Source organism: Neofelis nebulosa, chromosome 1, assembly GCF_028018385.1.
Source record: "Neofelis nebulosa isolate mNeoNeb1 chromosome 1, mNeoNeb1.pri, whole genome shotgun sequence".
Taxonomy (NCBI): Eukaryota; Metazoa; Chordata; class Mammalia; order Carnivora; family Felidae; genus Neofelis; species Neofelis nebulosa.
In genome coordinates, this window is record NC_080782.1 from 100,765,708 (window position 1) to 100,786,105 (window position 20,398).

Below are 20,398 nucleotides of genomic sequence, written 5' to 3' on the forward strand. Positions count from 1 at the left end.
TACCAGACCCTTCTCTTAGCATGGTCTTACTGTGAGCAAGGCAAACACAATTAAGTGTTTGTTAAATTACAGCCTTTTCCCATATTTCCTCCCTGAGATTTCCCAGCACCACTTTCTCCTTTTTGTTTTATTTCACTTTTTTTGAAATTCAAGAGTTTTAAAATTCTTCAGTCACATATTTATACACAATTGGTTGTTTTTCTCCTCCAGGGGGTTAATCACATCCCCAGTGTACATGGTTTGTTTGTTTTATTCCGTGGCAGCCTTATTTCTAAATCACCGGGTGGGGGATGTCTCATCGTGGCCTCCATCCTGGAAAAAAAGCCCCTGCACAATGTGGAGGATTCACGTTTGCCCAGGGTGCGGTGGCAGGTAAGGGCATTTCAACTTGAGGAATGAAAATATGTAAAAGCACAGAGAAGTGAAACAGCTGCTTGTTCCCCCGAACTGCTCACAGTTCACAAAGCCCTCAGTGTGACTGAAGCAATGTCAAGGTTAAGTCCTACTGTGGGGGTGGGGGTGTCAGTCTGGAAGAGGGAGGGCTTTGTCCTTGGGAGTGGGGGAGGGAGCACATAACACAGGCATTTGACTTCCTGTCTGCAGGTCCCTGGTCTTGCTTTCATACTGCTTCCCGCAAGGTCTTTTCTTATTGCCATAACAAGTCATGTCAACTTACCAATCCTGAAGACACTTGCTGAAAGGACCCCAGCTTTGAAGAATGAACTCAAAAGGAACATGATTTCATTTCTCTCCAACTATAGTCTTTCTCAAAAGTAGCCAGAATGGCTGAAGAGGAAGCCGGAGACGGAGGTAGGCAGCAGCCTGACTGCTAGGGCTTAAGACAACATGCTAAGGGTTTGTACCTTAACCGGTAAGAGATGGGCAGTCAGCAAAAGGTGTCAGAGTCTGAGAGTAATACATACTTCCCTTCACACGTAAACATGTATGTGTATGTATAGATAGACACCCTGTATTTAGAGACATTAGATTCTCTGTAAATGTATCAAGTATATATATATATATATATATATATATATATATATATATATGTTTACAACAATTGCTCAGTTATTATACTCGTATGCACATATAGTGTGTCTGTACACATTCATATATATGTATATATATGTATATATACACAGTTTAGTATGTACATATAAAGAATATTATATATGCATGCGCGTGTGTTTGTGTGTGTGTGTGTGTGTGTGTATGTGTGTGTGTGTGTATACAGAGAGAGAAAGAGAAACAAAGAAAGACAGGCAAACAGAGACAGATAAACAGAGATACTGGATGGATACCTACCCTAACTATTTATTTTTATTTTTATTTATTTATTTATTATTATTTTTTTTTTAATTTAAAAAACATTTTTTTTTACATTTATTTATTTTTGAGAGACAGAGTGAGACAAAGTGAGAATGGGGGAGAGGCAGAGAGAGAGGGAGACACAGGATCAGAAGCAGGCTCCAGGCTCTGGGCTGTCAGCACAGAGCCCGACATGGGGCTCGAACCCACAGACCACGAGATCATGACCTGAGTCAAAGTCAGACACTCAACCGACTGAGCCATCCAGGCGCCCCGACCCTAACTATTAATAGTGCTTACCACTGGGGGCTGAATTGTAAGGGGGCTTCCACTTCCTATTTGATATCCTGATATCCTAGTTGATATTATTTGAATTTGATACAAGAGCATACATTGATTTGGTAATACAAAAATCTCAAAAGCATAAATACTTAGGGAACAGTTTGTAGATAGAAGCTAATAATGAATTTTTTTTTTTTTAATCAGTTGCCCATTGTCCTATGGAAATACAAAAGCTGTGGCCCTCTTGGCTGGCCAGAGGCCTGGGCTGCAGGAGGATGGAGGTGGGGACAGGCTGGAGATCAGTCAGGACCCATTGCAGTAGACCCAGGAGCAAATGAGGTATAAATTATACACACTCTTTCATTGCTGAGGTTTTGCTTCTACTCTTCTCCAAATGGGGAACTTGCTCCCTTACCCCACTTCTCCACCTACTGAGATTCTGTTCATCCTTCAAAGCTGAGTTAAAATCCTAGTTTCTCTGTAAAGCCTCTGCATTCCCAGCCCTTGGTAGAGTTACCTCCTTAGTGTTTCCGTGGCACTGTTTCTTCAAGTATGGCATTTCTTTCTGCCTTGTTCTAGCCCTAGGTTATTTATATATCCTAAACAGAGTGTAACAACTTTTTTTCTTAATGTTTATTTATTTTTGAGAGACACGCACACAGAGTGTGAGCTGGGGAGGGTCAGAGAAAGAGGGAGACACAGAAACCAAAGCAGGCTCCAGGCTCAGCTGTCAGCACACAGCCTGATGCGGGGCTCAAACCCACAAACTGTGAGATCATGACCTGAGCTGAAGTCAGCCCGCTTAACTGACTGAGCCCCCCAGGCGCCCCTAGACTGTAACAACTTTGAGGATAAGAGCCATTTCCTATCATTAAAATAAACAAAGAAACAAAAACCACCTAACAGTGCAAGGCTTTGCATGTCATAGATTCTCAATAAATGCTCATAGAATGAACATCATTTAAAAAATATATATTGAGGGGCTCCTGGGTGGCTCAGTCGGTTAAGCGCCGACTTCGGCTCAGGTCATGATCTCGCGGTCCGTGAGTTCTAGCCCCGCGTCGGGCTCTGTGCTGACAGCTCAGAGCCTGGAGCCTGCTTCCGATTCTGTGTCTCCCTTTCTCTCTGACCCTCCCCTGTTCATGCTCTGTCTCTCCCTGTCTCAAAAATAAATAAACGTTAAAAATTTTTTTTAAAATATATATTGAGATAGAAACGTTTTGAAAGCTAGAATTTCTTTTTTTTCTGTTTATGTCACTTACCATAAATCCTTTTCTCCTAATTTTATTACGCTTAAATTAAAAAAAAAGATCATAATAACCATGCCTCTGAATAAAAGGTTATTTTCTTTTATTACACTTCTCCAGAAGTATAATTTAATGTTATACATATCAGCATCTGCTTCATGGGATTTCAACCTCTTGGTCCATGAGAATCACCTAGAGAGTATTTAAAAAAAAAAAAAAAAAAGACTCAATTCCCCAGAGCCACTTCCCGGTATTTTGGTTCAGTTGGTCTGAGGTGGCCCTTATTTTAAAAGTTGGAGATGTTAGCTTGTAGACAGGTTGAAATTTTCCAGATAATTTTGATTCAACTGGTCTGAGGTGGCCCTTATTTTAATTTTTTTTTTTAATGTTTACTTATTTTTGAGACAGAGAGAGACAAAGCATGAACAGGGGAGGGGCAGAGAGAGAGGGAGACACAGAATCAGAAGCAGTCTGAGCCATCAGCCCAGAGCCCAACGCGAGGCTCGAACTCAGGGACCGCAAGAGACCGCAAGATGGTGACCTGAGCTGAAGTCGGACATGAGGTGGCCCTTATTTTATTTTATTTTTTAATTTTTTTTAACGTTTATTTATTTTTGAGACGGAGAGAGACAGAGCATGAATGGGGGAGGGTCAGAGAGAGAGAGGGAGACACAGAATCTGAAGCAGGCTCCAGGCTCTGAGCCATCAGCACAGAGCCCGACGCGGGGCTCGAACTCACGGACCGCGAGATCGTGACCTGAGCCGAACCCAGGCGCCCCGAGGTGGCCCTTATTTTAAACAGTAAGTGATGTTCGCTTGTAGCCAGGTTGGAGTTTTACTGCTTTAGTTGATTGACTAATGCCCCAGGGTCATTTCTTATGACATTTCTCTACCAGAGAGAGATCAAAGACTTCACATAGATTCACTTGAGATCATTCTCTGCCATCTGGCTGACTCCCTGGGTCCTCCTTATTTCCATCAAAATTCTAGAAATATTTTAACTTCCTTTCACTGCCCCCACACCACACACATAGCTCAGTAGCTTTATTCTTCACTTTTCCCCACTTTTTTCAAACTCCCTGATAATTCAACATATTATAATGAATTTTCTTTTTGTATTTATAGTTCACTATAAATGCCTTTTAAATAATTCTTCCAACTTTATTGTTTCATATTTTTTCTTTTTAAAAAAATTTTTAAAGGTTTTTATTTGTTTTGAGACAGAGAGAGACAGAGCATGAGCAGGGGAGGGGCAGAGAGATAGGGAGACACAGAATCCGAAGCAAGCTCCAGGCTCTGAGCTGTCAGCACAGAGCCCGAGGCGGGGCTCAAACTCACAGACTGTGAGACCGTGACCGGAGCCGAAGTCTGACGCTTAACAGACTGAGCCACCCAGGCACCCCTGTTTCATATTTTTTCAAAAACATCCTAGGCATATTAAAACACATAGGTACATGTGTATTGCATATATGCAAGCCCACATAGACACATAGGTGAATGTGTCTCTCCCTATGTTGTTGCGCTCCTTGCTTTTGTTTTTTATTTTTATTTATTTATTTTTTTTTTAAATTTTTTTTTTCAACGTTTTTTATTTATTTTTGGGACAGAGAGAGACAAAGCATGAACGGGGCAGGGGCAGAGAGAGAGGGAGACACAGAATCGGAAACAGGCTCCAGGCTCCGAGCCATCAGCCCAGAGCCTGATGCGGGGCTCGAACTCACGGACCGCGAGATCGTGACCTGGCTGAAGTCGGACGCTTAACCGACTGCGCCACCCAGGCGCCCCTGCTTTTGTTTTTTAAACTTGTTCTGGGATCTTTCAAACATAAAGATGAGCATATAAGAAATGAACAGTTAATAAACAGTAGTGTATATTCAAGTGGCCAATAAATATATGAAAATATTCTCAATCTCATTGTAATTAGGAAAATGCACATTCAAACGAGAGTAAAAATGAATTTTACATCAGTCAGCCTTAAACTTTAAAAGTGTGACAAGGGGAGTTGTGAAGCAATGGAATACCAAAATACTGCTGATATGAGGGTAAGTTAGTACAACTACTTTGGAGAACAAGTTGGTAGGATCAAATGTATTAGTCAGCTATTGCCATAATAATGCTGTGTAAAAACAAAACAAAACAGATACACCAAAAGAACTCTTCAAGTCAGCAAAGATTTCTTAAATAGGACAGAAAAGAAAAAGAAATGAAAGAAAACTGATTAAAAAAACTCCAGGGGCCCCTGGGTGGGTCAGTTGGTTAAGTGGCCAACTTTGGCTCAGGTCACGGTCTCGCAGTCTGTGAATTCGAGCCCTGCATCGGGCTCTGTGCTGACAGCTCAGAGCCTGGAGCCTGTTTCCGATTCTGTGTCTCCCTCTCTCTCTGACCCTCCCCCGTTCATGCTCTGTCTCTCTCTGTCTCAAAAAAAAAATAAACATTAAAAAAAAATTTAAAAACAAAAACAAAAAACAAAAAAAACCCTCCATCAACTCCTCGTTAGCACTATTAAAAGGGTGAAAAGGGAATCTACAGACTGGGAAATAGTCTACAAAGGACTTGTATTCAGAACATATAAAGAACTCCTACAAATCAATAAGAAAAAGACAAAAACTTAAAATTAAAAATAGACCAAGATCTGAATAGTCACAAAAGAGGGTATTCAAAAGACCAATAAGCATATAAAAAGATATTGTTCATAAATAGGTTGAAAGTAAAAGGATGGAAAAAGACCTACCATACAAACAGAAAAAGAGAACTGGAGGGGCTAAACTCCTATCAAAGCAGACTTTAATATAAAAGTTTGTAGAGATAAACAGGGGCATTCTGTAATAATAAAAGGGTCAGGAAGATGTAATAATTATATAGTTTATAGAGATATATTTACCTAAAACTGAGCCCCAAAAGACATGAAGCAAAACTTAACAGAATTGAATGGAGAAATAGATAATTCAGTGATAATAGTTGTACTTGAACGCTCAACTTGCTATAATGGATAGAGCAACTAGAAAGAAAGGCAGCAAGGAAATAGAATACTTTAACAACACTATTTACCAACTAGACCTCATGGACGTATATAGAACAGTCTGCTGCACAACAGCAGAACATACATTTTCTTTTCTTTTTTTTTTTTTAAATGTTTATTTATTTTTGAGACAGAGAGAGATAGAGCATAAACAGGGGAGGGGCAGAGAGAGAGGGAGACACAGAATCGGAAGCAGGCTCTAGGCTCTGAGCCATCACCCCAGAGCCCGATGCGGGGCTCGAACTCACGGACCGCGAGATAGTGATCTGAGCTGAAGTCGGATGCTTAACCGACTGAGCCACCCAGGCGCCTCCAGAACATACATTTTCTTAAGTACACATGAAACATTCTTGAGGATGGAATTTAATTGGAGGCCATAAAACAAATCGCAACAAAGTTTAAAAGACTGAAGTCATACAAGGTATGTGTTTGCTGATAACAGTGGAATGAAATTAGAAATTAGTAAGAAAAAGATTTGGAAATTTTACATGTATGTGAAAATTAAGCAACATGCTCCTAAATAACCAATGAGTCCAAGAATAAATCCCAACAGAATTTAAAAAGTGCTTTGAAGTGAATGCAAACAAAAATACAACATAGCAAAACTTATGGGAAACACCAAAAATAGTCCTGAGAGGGAAATCTATACCTGTAAACAGCTATATTAACAAAGAAGAATGATCTCAAATCCATTACCCAACCCCCTACTTAAAGAGACTAGAAAAAGAAGAGTGCACTAAATCCAAAGCATTGACTAATGAAGTAAATAATAAATATTAGAGTGAAAACAAATGAAGCAGAGAAGAGAAAAACAATAGAGAAGTTAAACAAAACCCCAAATTGTTTCCTTGAAAAGACCAACAAAATTGAAAAGCTTTTAAATAGACTGACCAAGACAAAAAGAAAAGACTAAAGTTACCAAAATCAGGGGTAAAAAGGGGTCATTACTATTGACCTTACAGAAATCATAAGAGTATAAGGGCATACTAGGAACAAATGCCTGTCAATAAATCAGATAATCTAGATGAAAAAGACAAATTCCTAAAAACACACAAACACTCAAAACTGATTCAGGAAAAAAAAAATAGATAATATATACACTAAGAAGTAGAGATTGAATTAGTAAACAAAAACTACCCACCAAAAAAAAGCCCAGGTACAAATAGCTTCACTGCTAAATTCTACCAAATATTTAAAGAATTAGTACAGGGGTGCTTGGCTCAGTTGGCTCAGCCTGGCTCAGTTGGTGGAGCATGTGGCTCTTTATCTTGGGGTTGTGAGTTCAAGCCCCATGTTGGGTGTAGATATGACAAAGGAAGGAAGGAAGGAAGGAAGGAAGGAGAAAAAGAAAGGAAAGAAAGAAAGAAAGAAAGAAAGAAAGAAAGAAAGAAAGAAAAGAAAAGAAAAGAAAGAGAAAGAGAGGGAGGGAGGAAAAGAGGAAGGAAGGAAGAAAAGAAAGGAAGAATGAATGAATTAGTATAAATCCTTCTCAAAGTCTACCAAAAAACAGGAGAGACAGTATCTCCTAACTCATTCTATAAGTTCAGTATAATCTGATAATAAAGACAGACATCACAAGAAAAGAAAACCATAGACCAATGTCACTTAATGAACTGGGTGCAAAAATCCTCTGCAAATACTGGAAAACTGAATCCTATGTCATATAAAAAGGATTATACACCATGACCAAACAGGATTTATCCCTGAGAATGCAAGGTTGGTTCAACATATGAAATCAATGAATGTAATACATCATATTACTAGACTAAAGGAAAACCACAGGATCCTCTAAATAGAGAAACACCACTTGACAAAATCCAACACATTTTCATGGTAAAAACGCTCAACAAAATAGGAAAGAAGGAAACTTCCTCAGCCTGATAAAGATCATCCGTGAAAAACCCATTGCTAAAATCATACTTACTGGTAAAAGACTGAAAACTTTTTCCCTAAGATCAGAAACAAAGACAAAGATGTCTGTTCTCATCACTTCTTTATAACATTGTACTGGAGGTTCTGGCCAAGCAATTACGCAAAAACAAGCAAACAAAAAAAGAATCAAGACAGGAAAAGGGGAAGTGAAACGCCTTCTATTACCGAACCCCAAGTTTGCCCTGCCACTCAAAAGACCAATACTCAAGAGACAAGTTTTGATTGGAAAGTAATTTGAACTTTTTTCAGGAGGCCAGCCACCTGGGGAGAAGGCAGACTCTTGTCCAAAAACCAGCTCCAGGGTTTCTGCCTGGCCCAGGAGGTTTTAAAGGGATTTGGGGTAGTTAATTGGCAAAGGGAGTGCAGTGGCCTGCGACATGTCCTGATCATGTGCAGCCTCCGTGATGCCAGCTACAAACGTTATCTCACGGCTCAGGGGTTGTACCAAGGGGTCCAGTTCCTGTTTTGTGATGTGCTCTGTTCTTTCCTCAAAGGAGGGCAAGGTCTACAGATACACAAAGGTGAAATTATTTGTGTGACCCAAAACAGCAAAGCATTTTGCTAAAAATTTGCTAGGCTAATCAGAAAGCTGAGGTGGCTTCAGACCAGCTTGCTGGCCTCTGCAGCCTTGGAACCTTCCAGTCCTTCATTTCCCAAGTCCTGTGGTCTGTATGCCGTGGATCCAGGGACTTAGGTCAGCACCTAAGGAGCGTGTTAGCCTGAAGCAAGTTAACCCTCGAGGCCAGTTGGAATGCATTTAACACTTCTATTTGCAGATGACATGATTTTGTACAGAGCAAACCCTAACGAATCCACCAAAAATCTATTAAAGCTGATAAATTATTTCAAGGAGCAAGATACAAGATTACTATATGAAAACCAATTGAATTTCTATACGTTAGCAATAAACAGTCTGAAAATTAAGAAACCAATTTCATGTGTAGCAGCATCAGAAAGAAAAAAATGGGAATAAATTTAACTGAGGAAGCACAAGACTTGCAGGCTGTGACAATGCATTCTTGAACAAAAAGCAAAGAGGATCTAAGGAATGAAAAGACATGCAGTGTTTACATATTGGAAGACATGATATTGTTAAGATGACAACAATGTGCGAATTAGATTCTGTAGATTCAATGCGATCTGTACAAGAATCCAACTGCCTTTTGTGCAGAAACGGACAAGCTGTTCCTAAAATTCATATAGATGTGCCAAACGATTCTGAAATGGTTGGTGTCCATCTACAAGAGAAGGGGAAAATAAATCTTGGCATTTTTATACAATGGGATAGTACACGGAAATTAAAAAAAAGCTACTTCAACACTCAGCAACATAGTTGACTGTCACACATGTAAGGCTGAGAGCCAAAGAAGCCAGACACAAAAAAGTTGAAATATAAGAATACTAAGTTCTATTGGCATGAAATTCACAAACAGGCAAAACTGTGATGTCAGATGTCAAAAGACGGGTTACCATTAGGGAGTGGTATTGACTGGTAGGGGGAATGAAGCAGTGTGCTGATGTGTTGGTAGTGGTGATTGATTTGGGTGGTAGTTATCTGGTTGTCTACATATTAAAAATTCATTGAGGGGCACCTGGGTGGCTCAGTCAGTTAAGCGCCTGACCCTCGATTTCTCCTCAGGTCATGATCTCACGGTTGGTGAGTTGGAGCCCCACTTCGGGCTCTATGCCGACGGCTCCGAGCTGGCTTGGGATTCTCTCTTTCTCCCTCTCTCTCTCTGCCCTTCCCCACTTGTACTTTCTCTCTCTCAAAATAAATCAGTAAACTTAAAAAAAATAATAATTGAACTATACCCTTAATATTAGAGACCTTATGCACCTTCCTGTAAGTGTTAGATCTTAAAATAACATAGAAAAATCAGAAGTTTAAATCCCTTCACTTTGTGTGACACCTGGTTGGCTCAGTTGGTGGAGCATGTGACTCTTGATCTCAAGGTTTTGAGTTCGAGCCCTGCCTTGGGTGCAAGAGAATACCTAAAAATAAATTCTTTAAATCCCTTCACTCTGCCATACATGTATGATGCTCTTTGTCTCATCCCAGTTTCTCTATTGTGTTAGTTAATCTCACCATCTATAAAGAGTTTTGAGAAAGATCGTAGCTATGGTGCTTATTTAAAATGTGGATTCTTTGGCCCCATTCTAGATCTCCTGGATTGAAATCTGTAGGGGAGAGACTTGGGACAATGCATTTTTAGCAGAGAAGCTGGAGAGGCATTGCAATAGGGAAAGCACGAGGGAGTCTGCACCACACTGAAGGCCTGGGTCACCCCATCCCCCACCCTGTCTCTAATCAGTTCCTCTGTAGCATTTTCAAACCAAGGCCAGGCAGAAAAATTGAGAGACATTGTGTATTGTTTCTGCCTTGATGTGGGGGGAAGCAGAAGACTGACTGTCCTCTAAGCCTTGGCAGGACATGCCTTTTGCTGCTGTCGGATGTGTTTTTGTTTGGGTTCAAAGTTCCATCCCGTTTTTCTCCTTTGCAATATAAAGGAATTCAAGTGATTTGCTGAATTCCTTTTTTCCTCCCTAATCATCCTGGTTCAGCTGGAGTATTCAGAGTTTCAGAGGTTTTTGTTTGTTTGTTTTGATTTTGGGGTTTTGAAGTTGGAGTAAAGGAGTCTTCCTTTTATGTTTTTCTTTTCCTTTTTTTAAAAAAATTTTTAAAAATGTTTATTTTTGAGAGACAGATTGACAGCATGAGTGGGGAAAAGGCAGAGAGAGAGGGAGACACAGAATCCAAAGTAGGCTCCAGGCTCTGAGCTGTTGGTACAGAGCCTGACAAGGGGCTCGAACTCACAAACCTTAAGATCATGAACTGAGCCAAAGTGGGATATTAACCCACTGAGCCACCCAGGCGCCCCTAGCTTTGTGCTTTTCTTAATTACAGTATCTAAGGCTTCCCTATGCAAATCTTTACTTGGACAGCATTTTATGTTCCACCATTACCTGTAGGACAGAATTTACCTGTGAATCGAGTCCCTTGTGCAGTCCCTGACGTGAAGAAAGCTGGTCAGTAATGTTGCCACCTCCTACTTTCTAATATTTTTCGAAATCAGTAAAAGAAGCTCGTGGTGGGGCGCCTGGGTGGCGCAGTCGGTTAAGCGTCCGACTTCAGCCAGGTCACGATCTCGCGGTCCGTGAGTTCGAGCCCCGCGTCAGGCTCTGGGCTGATGGCTCGGAGCCTGGAGCCTGTTTCCGATTCTGTGTCTCCCTCTCTCTCTGCCCCTCCCCCGTTCATGCTCTGTCTCTCTCTGCCCCAAAAATAAATTAAAAAAAGTTGAAAAAAAAATTAAAAAAAAAAAAAAAAGAAGCTCGTGGTGGGGGTGTTGAATAGGTGTGTAGGAAAGTGAATGGGGGTGGGGGTGAGATTATAATGCCTCTATCTTTAGTAAACACAAGTGTAAGCATTGTATACGTTTTAGTTAGTAGGGTGTTTGCATAACAATGTTCTCAGAGTGTGGACCATGCCACCAAAACCCAAAATAATGGGCTGGAAATTGATTTTCATTTAAAATGAGTTATATCTTCTTATGGAGCTCCATTAGGGCAATCCCAAATTATCCTGGATCTGCTTGCCAGTGTTCATGATCCTTCACCTAATAGAGTTAAGATCACCTCAGTGTCGAAAAACACTTTGTTTCGTTCAAAAAAGGTTCTCCTTCAGGATAGACAAGTTAGAAAAAGGCACCCCTCCTTCTGGCTGATGAAGCCTAGAGTTAGGAGGCTTGGCTTGGCACACAGAACCCCAGCAGGGTTTCAGCCTTTTCTTGGGCCGTCTGTGGTGTGTGGCCTTGTACAGGGCCCAGCTGTGTATGGAGCCAGTGAAACAATGACAGTATTGCATGCATTCCCAGAAACTCTCTCTCTCTTTTTTTTTTTTTTTTAATTTTTGAAGTTTATTTTTGAGAGAGAGAGAGACAGAGACAGACAGAGTGCAAGAGGGGGAGGGGCACAGAGAAGAGGGAGACACAGAATCCAAAGCAGGCTCCAGGCTCTGAGCTGTCAGCACAGAGCCTGACAGGGGGCTGGAACCCACGAACTATGAGATCATGACCTGAGCCAAAGTTGGACCCTCAACCTACTGAGCCATCCAGGTGCTCCTCCCAGAACCTCTCTTTATCCACATATTGATTCTGCTAGGGCAGTGGGCAACGATTGAAGTATAGGGACTCATTTATTGTGAGACTGATGGGGCAGAGACCTTTACCCTGTTACGCAGGAAGAGAACCTTCTCAGTTCTCTTGGAGTTGTCCCTCTTTTCTGATTGTGGACACGTTGGCCCTGAGAACTGCGGAAACTCTGGGCACCTACAACTCCATCTAAACCCCTGCACTAGGAGAGCTGACTGAACTCCAGCATGGCTTCCAGCAGTCCCAGGCCCTGGGATGATCTGGCCCTGCTTCAGTTCCTGTCTGGAAAAGCTCACAGCTGCCAAGAGAGTTACTGTTTGTTCCAGCCAACACCTGATCAAATGCCCTTGACCTCCCTTTCTTAGAGCATTAAAAAAACAAAACAAAACAAAACAAACAACTTCCAGTTGTAAATTCTTCCTCTGTCCCTTTGAGTTGTGCATGTATCTCCTACAACCCCCAGAGTGCCTTTTCCAAAAACTTGAAAGCCATTTCTTTGAAATGTAATAATCTAGTTAATAGGACCTCTGTCTTCCAGGCTCTGTGGGAAGTAGAAGCCTAGCTTGGATAAATTCCAGTTCACAGACACAGATGACTGAATCACAGTGACACTAACCAATATTCTTGCCCACTTTTTGTAACTTTTCACTTCTCCGGCTCTGATCAACATCCCCTTGTTCCTCCACCCTCCTCCCTCATTCTGTAATTGAACCACGGTGAGTTGGTTTCTTGGTGAGTTACAGATGGAGACTACGCCAAGTGGAGTTGTAAACCAAAGGAAACTTTATTTGCAGGAACTGAGATCATGGGGAATAACTTTGAAAGCCATGACTCCCTGAGCAGGGATGGATGGGTTCCTTTAATTTACAGTTTAGGATGAATATTCAGAAAGGGGAGCTTTGTCATCGCTTGGAAAGGTGGGCTGATGGTTGCTCAGGCATCCTTAGAAAATGTGCCTATACATGTATCCTCTGTTATGTTAATGAAGCTCGTGCTCCTCCTAGGGCAGAGAATTTAATGTTCTAGCGAAGCAAGGTAACTGTCAGACAAAGGGAAGGGGCTATGGGCACACTCTGAGAGTTGGTATAAACTGGATGGGGTCTTGGGCTCCTTATCTACAGTTAGGAATGGAGGGCCCTGCTTACTTCTGAAACGCACTTCGAGTTTTACCATTGATTTACTGTCTCTGATATGGGTGGGCTATTTCCTGGCCTCATAGAGCCCGTTTTTGCATTCCCTTTGTTCCCTTAAAATCCTAACTAGCGAGGTTTTTGCATTTCTTTGTAGTTCTGATACCTCCTAGGAAGTTCCACAAGTAGTGTTCTAGGACACGTAGAGTGGGTGAAGCACAGATCTTGGAAAATAGCTGGCGGCCTAAGATGATTTGTCAAGGGTTACAAAATCTATGTCTGGTCTTTCTTTTTCTGGGGCCACTAACTCTTTCTGCTTACAGTTCTCTTTTCAAAAGGTTCAGTCACCTCTGCACAAATCAGAATTGAAGTCAGCTCTTTCCCCCCCACCCCGCCCCGACCACGATGGTTGGTTACTGAATAACATTTGTCTTTACTCACTTTAACCAGTGTGTGGTTTTATCTTTGATAGTTCTTTAACTGGCCCTTATCCGGTTCTTTCTATGAAAGTAATATAACTTGCTGTAACTTAATATTCTAGCACTCATATTTTTCCATGTTGCTATCTAGTTTCCATAAATATAGTACTTCTTGTTTTTTTGAAAAGTTTTATTTATTCAAGTAATCTCCACACCCAACGCGGTGCTGGAATTCACAACCTGGAGATCAAGAGTTGCATTCTCTTCTGACTGAGCTGGGCAGGTGCCGCCCATAAATATAATACTTAATCACTGCACAGTATGGGTTATGTGCTATAAATTTCTTAACCAAAAACCCAATGGATTTTTTATTATAAAAGGACTATGTGTTCATCATGGAAAATGAAAAAACTACTATAAACAAAATATAAATCTCCTCTCCAGTAATCCTACTACCCTGTTTTGCCTCTTTCTAATCCATTTTCCAACTTTTGCTGTTAACATTTCAATATATGTCTTTATGACCTATATATTCTCTGAATATATCCATACGATTAAGCATAATATTAAAAGCAAAAGTGGGATCTTTTTAAACAGATGTGTTTTCTACGTAATATTTCCTGATATTATTAAATATTGTTCATAAATACAATTTATTTTATTTTATTTTATTTTATTTTCAGAAATGTAATTTAAAAAATGACACAACATTGTATCTTTGGTACATTGGATGTGCCAGCATTTATTTCGCAACTTCTTGGTGGACTTTCCTGCCCTTTCTCCACCACCAGTATTTCCCTATTACAAACAATATTGAAATAGTCCTATAAGCAAATCTTTGTGCTCATCCTTAATTAGTTCATTTGGATAAATTCTGAAGGGAGCATTTAACTCCACTGAAGATCAGCTCCTTTTTCTTTTGGCTTCTATAACACCACAATTTCCCTTTCCTCTCGTCACAGCTCTGCTTCCCATGTAGGATCTTCTTATGAAGATTTAGATCGTCTAAATCCTATTAGATTTTGACTGGGCATGTGTTTTTTTCTCCCATTCTTCCTCAGCAAGCCCATTCATTCCATGGTTTCCATAACCCTTCCTGTGCTGATGGCTTTCCATCTATAATTTCAGTCTAGATATGTCCTCTGAGCTGTAGTTCCTAAAGATCTATTTCATATGTCTCCACTTGGATATCTCACAGCACATAACAAACATAGCCAAGGGGCGCCTGGGTGGCTCAGTCTGTTGAGTGTCTGACTCTTGATTTTGGCTTGAACCATGATCCCAGAGTCTGGAATCAAGTCCCGTGTCAGGCTTCATGCTGAGGATGGAGCCTGCTTATGATTCTCTTTCTTTCTTCCTTTGCCTCTCTCCCCTGCTCAAGTGCTCTCTGTTTCTAAAACAAACAAGCAAACAAAAACGAAACAAAACAAAAAAAACTCAACATAGCCAAAATGGACATAATGATTTTTATGTCCCAAATCCTTATTCTCCAGTGATTCCTATTTTGTTGAGCAGCACCAGCATCCACCCAATGGTTCAAGCTGAAAACCCGGTGATCTTGTCTTCTCTATTACATGGCACATTTTGCCAAGTCATGTTGACTCTACTTCTCACCTTTAGGCTTTAGAATTCATTTACTTCTCATCATCCTCACTGTGGGCTCTAGACCAGACTGTCATCAGTCTGTATCAGTTCCATAAGTGGCTCTTTGCCTCCAGTCTTCTCTTCGACTCATTTTTCACATTGCTGCCTAAGAAAATTTGCTAACATGCAAGTGTGGTCATGTCAGTCTGAAATTTAAACTCTTCAAATGTCTCTCCATTGCCTTTGGGATTGAGTCCACGCTCTTTATCGTGGCTGGCCAGGACTTTTTAAAAGAATAACTTGTCCTGCCTGTTTCTCCAGCCTCATTTCTTGACACTCTACACTCTGCTAAAAGCCTTGGCTGTCTTCTCAGTTCAGCCAGTAAGCCATTGTTCTACAGGCCGTATTCACGTTTCTAATTGGCTCTGCCTGTCCCATTCATTGCACTACCACATCACAGAGTCCATCTAGAGCAGTGCCTGACATAATAGACATTTTAAAACACATGTGTTGAGTCAATAAATGTATAAATATTGGGTGAGAGGATGTTAATGCAAATATTTTCTAGAAGCTGGATATATGCTAATTGAGAAGAGGTATAGTTAAGTCTGTAGTCTAATGTCTAAGTCTAGAGTAATTGAGAACAATGGTCAATTTCCTGCTTCAGCACCTTGGGTCAATTTCCATATCTCTTGGGGCACCTGGGTGGCTCAGTCAGTTAAGCATGGGACTTGGGCTCAGGTCATGATCTCATGGTTTGTGAGTTTGAGCCCCGCATTGGGCTCTGTGCTGGCATCTCAGAGCCTGGAACCTGCTTAGGATTCTGTGTCTCCCTCTCTCTCTGCCTCTCCCCCATTTGTGCTCTGTCTCTCTCTGTCTCTCTCTCTCAAAATTAAGTAAACATTAAAAAAAAAATTCCATACCTCTCTAAATCTGTTTCCTCATCTTTGAAATGAAGATATAGTATCTACCTCAAATAGATAGTGTGAGGATTAAGCAAGACAACTAAGGTAAAATGTTTAGTACTGCAAGGGAGGAAAACTTTTCCTTTCTTCCCTTTAAGTCTTTGGTTGCTCTAATAATTAAATTGACATAAAACAGATTAAAAGGAGAAATACTTAATTACATACTTACAGGTGCCCCACTAACACATGAGAGGCTCTTTGACAGGCAACTGAGGTTCATATGCCATCCTGAGCTACAGAGAAGAGGGTAGAAGTCCGGCATTTCACACGGGAGAAAGATCATTCATAGGGAGATGGGAAGAGCCAATATTTGGTAAACAAATGTATGCCATGCCATGAGGAGGAGTCTTATGTTAAAAAAAAAAAAAGGTTAATTTTGGTAATAGCGCTCTTCCTGGTATAGGCTTTCTATCTAAAATTTTAGAGCAGTTAAAGGGAAGGTAAAAAGCTCTTTCTGAGTCTGTTGGGCCTTGATTGTCTTTAGCTCCAAATAATCTTCATGCCAAAGTGGCACATTCTGGGGTGGACTGCTCTGAATCCCATCAGTACAATATCTGGCATAGAAGTGCTTAATAAACGTAATCCAACAATAATGACAATGGAGATTATGATACATTGCCTCCAGATGGGTGTTCCCTTTTGCACGCCAACCTATTACACGATTTAGCTGTTTCAGTAAGCCTTCCCAGTTCCTATTAACAATTAAAAATAATCCCTCTTATTGCCTGCAATAAGAAAGGCAAACATTTTGCATTTCTGTGATTAGCAACAGTATACCTATTATTAGACATTCATGGTATTTATACATTTTGGCTTTCTTAAGAAAAGAAATGCTTCAGGGGTGCCTGCCTGGCTCACCTGGGGGAGCATGTAACTCTTGATCTTCGTATTGTGAGTTTGAACCCCATGTAGGATATAGAGATTACTAAAAAAAAAAAAAAAAATTAATAAATTAAAAAAAAAAAGGCTGGGGGGCGCCTGGGTGGCGCAGTCGGTTAAGCGTCCGACTTCGGCCAGGTCACGATCTCGCGGTCCGTGAGTTCGAGCCCCGCGTCAGGCTCTGGGCTGATGGCTCGGAGCCTGGAGCCTGTTTCCGATTCTGTGTCTCCCTCTCTCTCTGCCCCTCCCCCGTTCATGCTCTGTCTCTCTCTGTCCCAAAAAAATAAATTAAAAAAACGTTGAAAAAAAAAAAAAAAGGCTGGGACACCCGGGTGGCTCAGTCCATTAAGCTCCCACTCTTGATCTCACAGTTCGTGACATCGAGCCCTGCATCGGGCTCTGTGCTGAGAGCACAAAGTCTGCTTGAGATTCACTTTCCCTCTCTCTGCCCCTTCCCTGCTTGCATACACACACACACACACACACACACACACACACAGATACACACACAGAGTCTCTCTCTCTCTCTCTCTCTCTCAAAATAAATAAATAAACTTTAAAAAAATAAATTTTTTAAAAAGGGTAAAAAATGCTTCAATGACATCTTCGTGAACATAACTTTTTTTTTTCTTCCTAAAAGGTTCCTTCAGATAGATTTCCAAGAGTAGTATTACGGTAACACATTCACATTTTCAGAAGTTTTGATATGTATCACCAGGTTGCTTTCTGTAAAGTACAGACAAGTTCTAATTTTATGATCCCTCCCTAAATCCTGATTCTTCCGCTTGTTTTTCATTAAAAATGAAAACATAATTATACTTTTCTGTATATCCTTTATGTATACGGCACGGCGATCACTTTGACCAGTAACTTGTTTCTAGATGACTCTTATCGACAGCCATTTGTCATCCTTTCTCATAGTGATATTAGAGACTTACTGAGGTCATGTGTGAAATGTGTTAAAAATAAAATGTACTACCTGGTTAAATATGATATTCTTTTGATAGTCAAAACTGATGTGTTTTTTTTTTTCACCAAGTACTATGGTAGGTAAGTCACTGATTTCTCCAGAACGCAGTTACTTAATAGAGCAGCAAAATCAAAGAATAATATCTCTATAGTATAGCATATATACTATAGAAGAATGTTGCTTTATTTTTTTTTCCAGCTATATCAAGGACTTTGGTTTAGGTTTAACTTTGACTTTTGGTTAGGGTTGCATTTGTTGGCAAGTAATGGAAGATTGGAGGTAGGTGGTGTGGAATTGGTGTGGCAGCTCCAGAATGTCATCATTGTCCCAGGTTCCTATCTCTTGGCTGGGGTATAGTTATACACGGATTTCATTCCCTTGGTCAGCTCATGGCTTCAAGATGGCTGCTCTGATCCCAGACATAAGTCTTCCTCCCAAGCAGGAAGAAGAAAAAAGCACAAATGGCAAAAGGCAAAGGGATATCTGAATCTTTTTTTTTTATCAGAAAAATAAAGCTTTCTTGAAAGCTATACTGAACAATCTTTTGTTTACATTCCATTGGCCACAGTAACTGTATAACTATCCGAGTTGCAAGAGGAATCTGGGGAGGAAAATAGTTTTAGTTGGACACATTGCCACCCTGAACAACATAGGGGCTGTGAGAGAAAAGCGGAGGGAATGGATATTAACTAGGCAAATTGGCAGTATCGGCCATAGATGTAAATATGTATATAATTTTTCATTAGTAATATGAAAAATACCACGTGTTATTTCCCTTAAACCCAAATTGAACTTACCAAATACTCTGTGATTAAACTTCTGTTTCACATTAGACCAAAGCAAACTAGAAAAAAACAAGTGTAACTGGACTTCTCAAACCTGTCATTTCTCTCGTTCTTCAGGTTCTTTTCACCTGCCTCCCTCAACCCTGCGCATAGTATCACTCAGGAATTTGACATCTGCAGACAGTAGTAGTGCCTGACAAAGAAAACCCCATCAAAGTGCTGCATTTAATCCTGAAAGCATTCCTGTGACATATTTCATAAGCCAGAGAAAGAAACAAAGCATTCTACGGTATGGAGTCCTATTTTCTTCTAGTCCAAGGAGGAAGGATTGCTTCCTCATTTCGCCTTTGCCATGGCTGACATTATCAGCCAACTAGTTAATCCATTGACTAACATTTTAGATCTGGAAGTCCCTGAGCTGCTTCATTCATTAAAACTTTCCTACCGTGATTTTAGGAATTTAAAACATATATACTCTATATATTAGATCCTGGTTCTACACATTTTAGTCTAATGGAGGGTCAGTGATGGTAGTAAATCTCTTCTGGGGAATCGTATTTCTTCCATAGACTAAGTAAATATAAATATAAATATAAATATAAATATAAATATAAATAAAACTTATAATTACTCTCTGGAACCTAAAAAAAATAAAAACTTGGGGGGCTCCTGGGTGGCTCAGTCGGTTGGGCGTCCAACTTCGGCTCAGGTCATGATCTCACAGTTCGTGGGTTCGAGCCCCGCATCAGGCTCTGTGCTGACCGCTTGCTCAGAGCCTGGAGCCTGTTTCAGATTCTGTGTCTCCTTCTCTCTCTGCCCCTCCCCTGCTCACGCTTTGTCTTACTCTGTCAAAAATAAAATAAAAATGTAAACAAATAAAAATTAAAAAAAAACAAACTTGGAGAGCAATTACCCTTGAAAGATGCAGAACGGTTTTTTTTTTAATTTTTTTTTTAACATTTATTTATTTTTGAGACAGAGAGAGAGAGAGCATGAACAGGGGAGGGTCAGAGAAAGAGGGAGACACAGAATCTGAAACAGGGTCCAGGCTCTGAGCTGTCAGCACAGAGCCGGACGCGGGGCTCGAACCCACGGACCGCGAGATCATGACCTGAGCCGAAGTCGGATGCTTAACTGACTGAGCCACCCAGGCGCCCCCAGAACGGTTTTTAAAAAATATTTTTGCCTTTCAAAAACTAACAGAGGATACAGTTTTGTTTAACACATATGAGGAAGTCTTACAAGTTTTCTAACTAAGGGTTTAATTTTCTCTTCATGTCCAGGAAAATACCACTAGATCTAAGAAAAAATTTAAACATGAAGGCAATGAGAATTTGGTATGTTTTAGGGCTTCAAAAGCAAAATCCAATCATATGGCATAGGATTTTGTGCACATAAAAGGTGGTATAGAATACTGGTTAAGGAAGTGTACTACTGAGCCATAGTGCCAGAATTATTAGCTGTGTGACCATGGGCTAATTACTTAGCTTCTCCGTGTGCGCCTCAGTCTTTTGTAGGTTAAATGGGGACAATATTAGTATGTACTTCAAAGGATGAGTGTGAGAAATAAATGAGTTAATTTCCACAAAGAAGTTAGTAGAATGAGTACCTGGGCATTTGTTAGCAGTCAAAAACATTAGCCATTATTTTAGCCATTAGGAACTCCTCTTTTCCAGTGCAGGACTCTTCTCTTGTAAGCAACCTCCAAAATCCAGTTGTGGCAATCTTCT

At 40.5% G+C, this 20,398-nt stretch overlaps 1 protein-coding gene across 1 annotated transcript in view; it reads left to right on the forward strand.

Moving 5' to 3' along the window:
- The first annotated feature begins 620 nt into the window (after positions 1-620).
- Positions 621-20,398, forward strand: part of FAM169A (family with sequence similarity 169 member A) — a 97,345-nt gene continuing 77,567 nt past the window's right edge. Inside the window, exons 1-2 of the mRNA XM_058729608.1 lie at positions 621-810; positions 18,786-18,957. The gene's annotated coding sequence lies outside the window, so the exon portion shown is untranslated. The remainder of the gene's footprint in view (positions 811-18,785; positions 18,958-20,398) is intronic.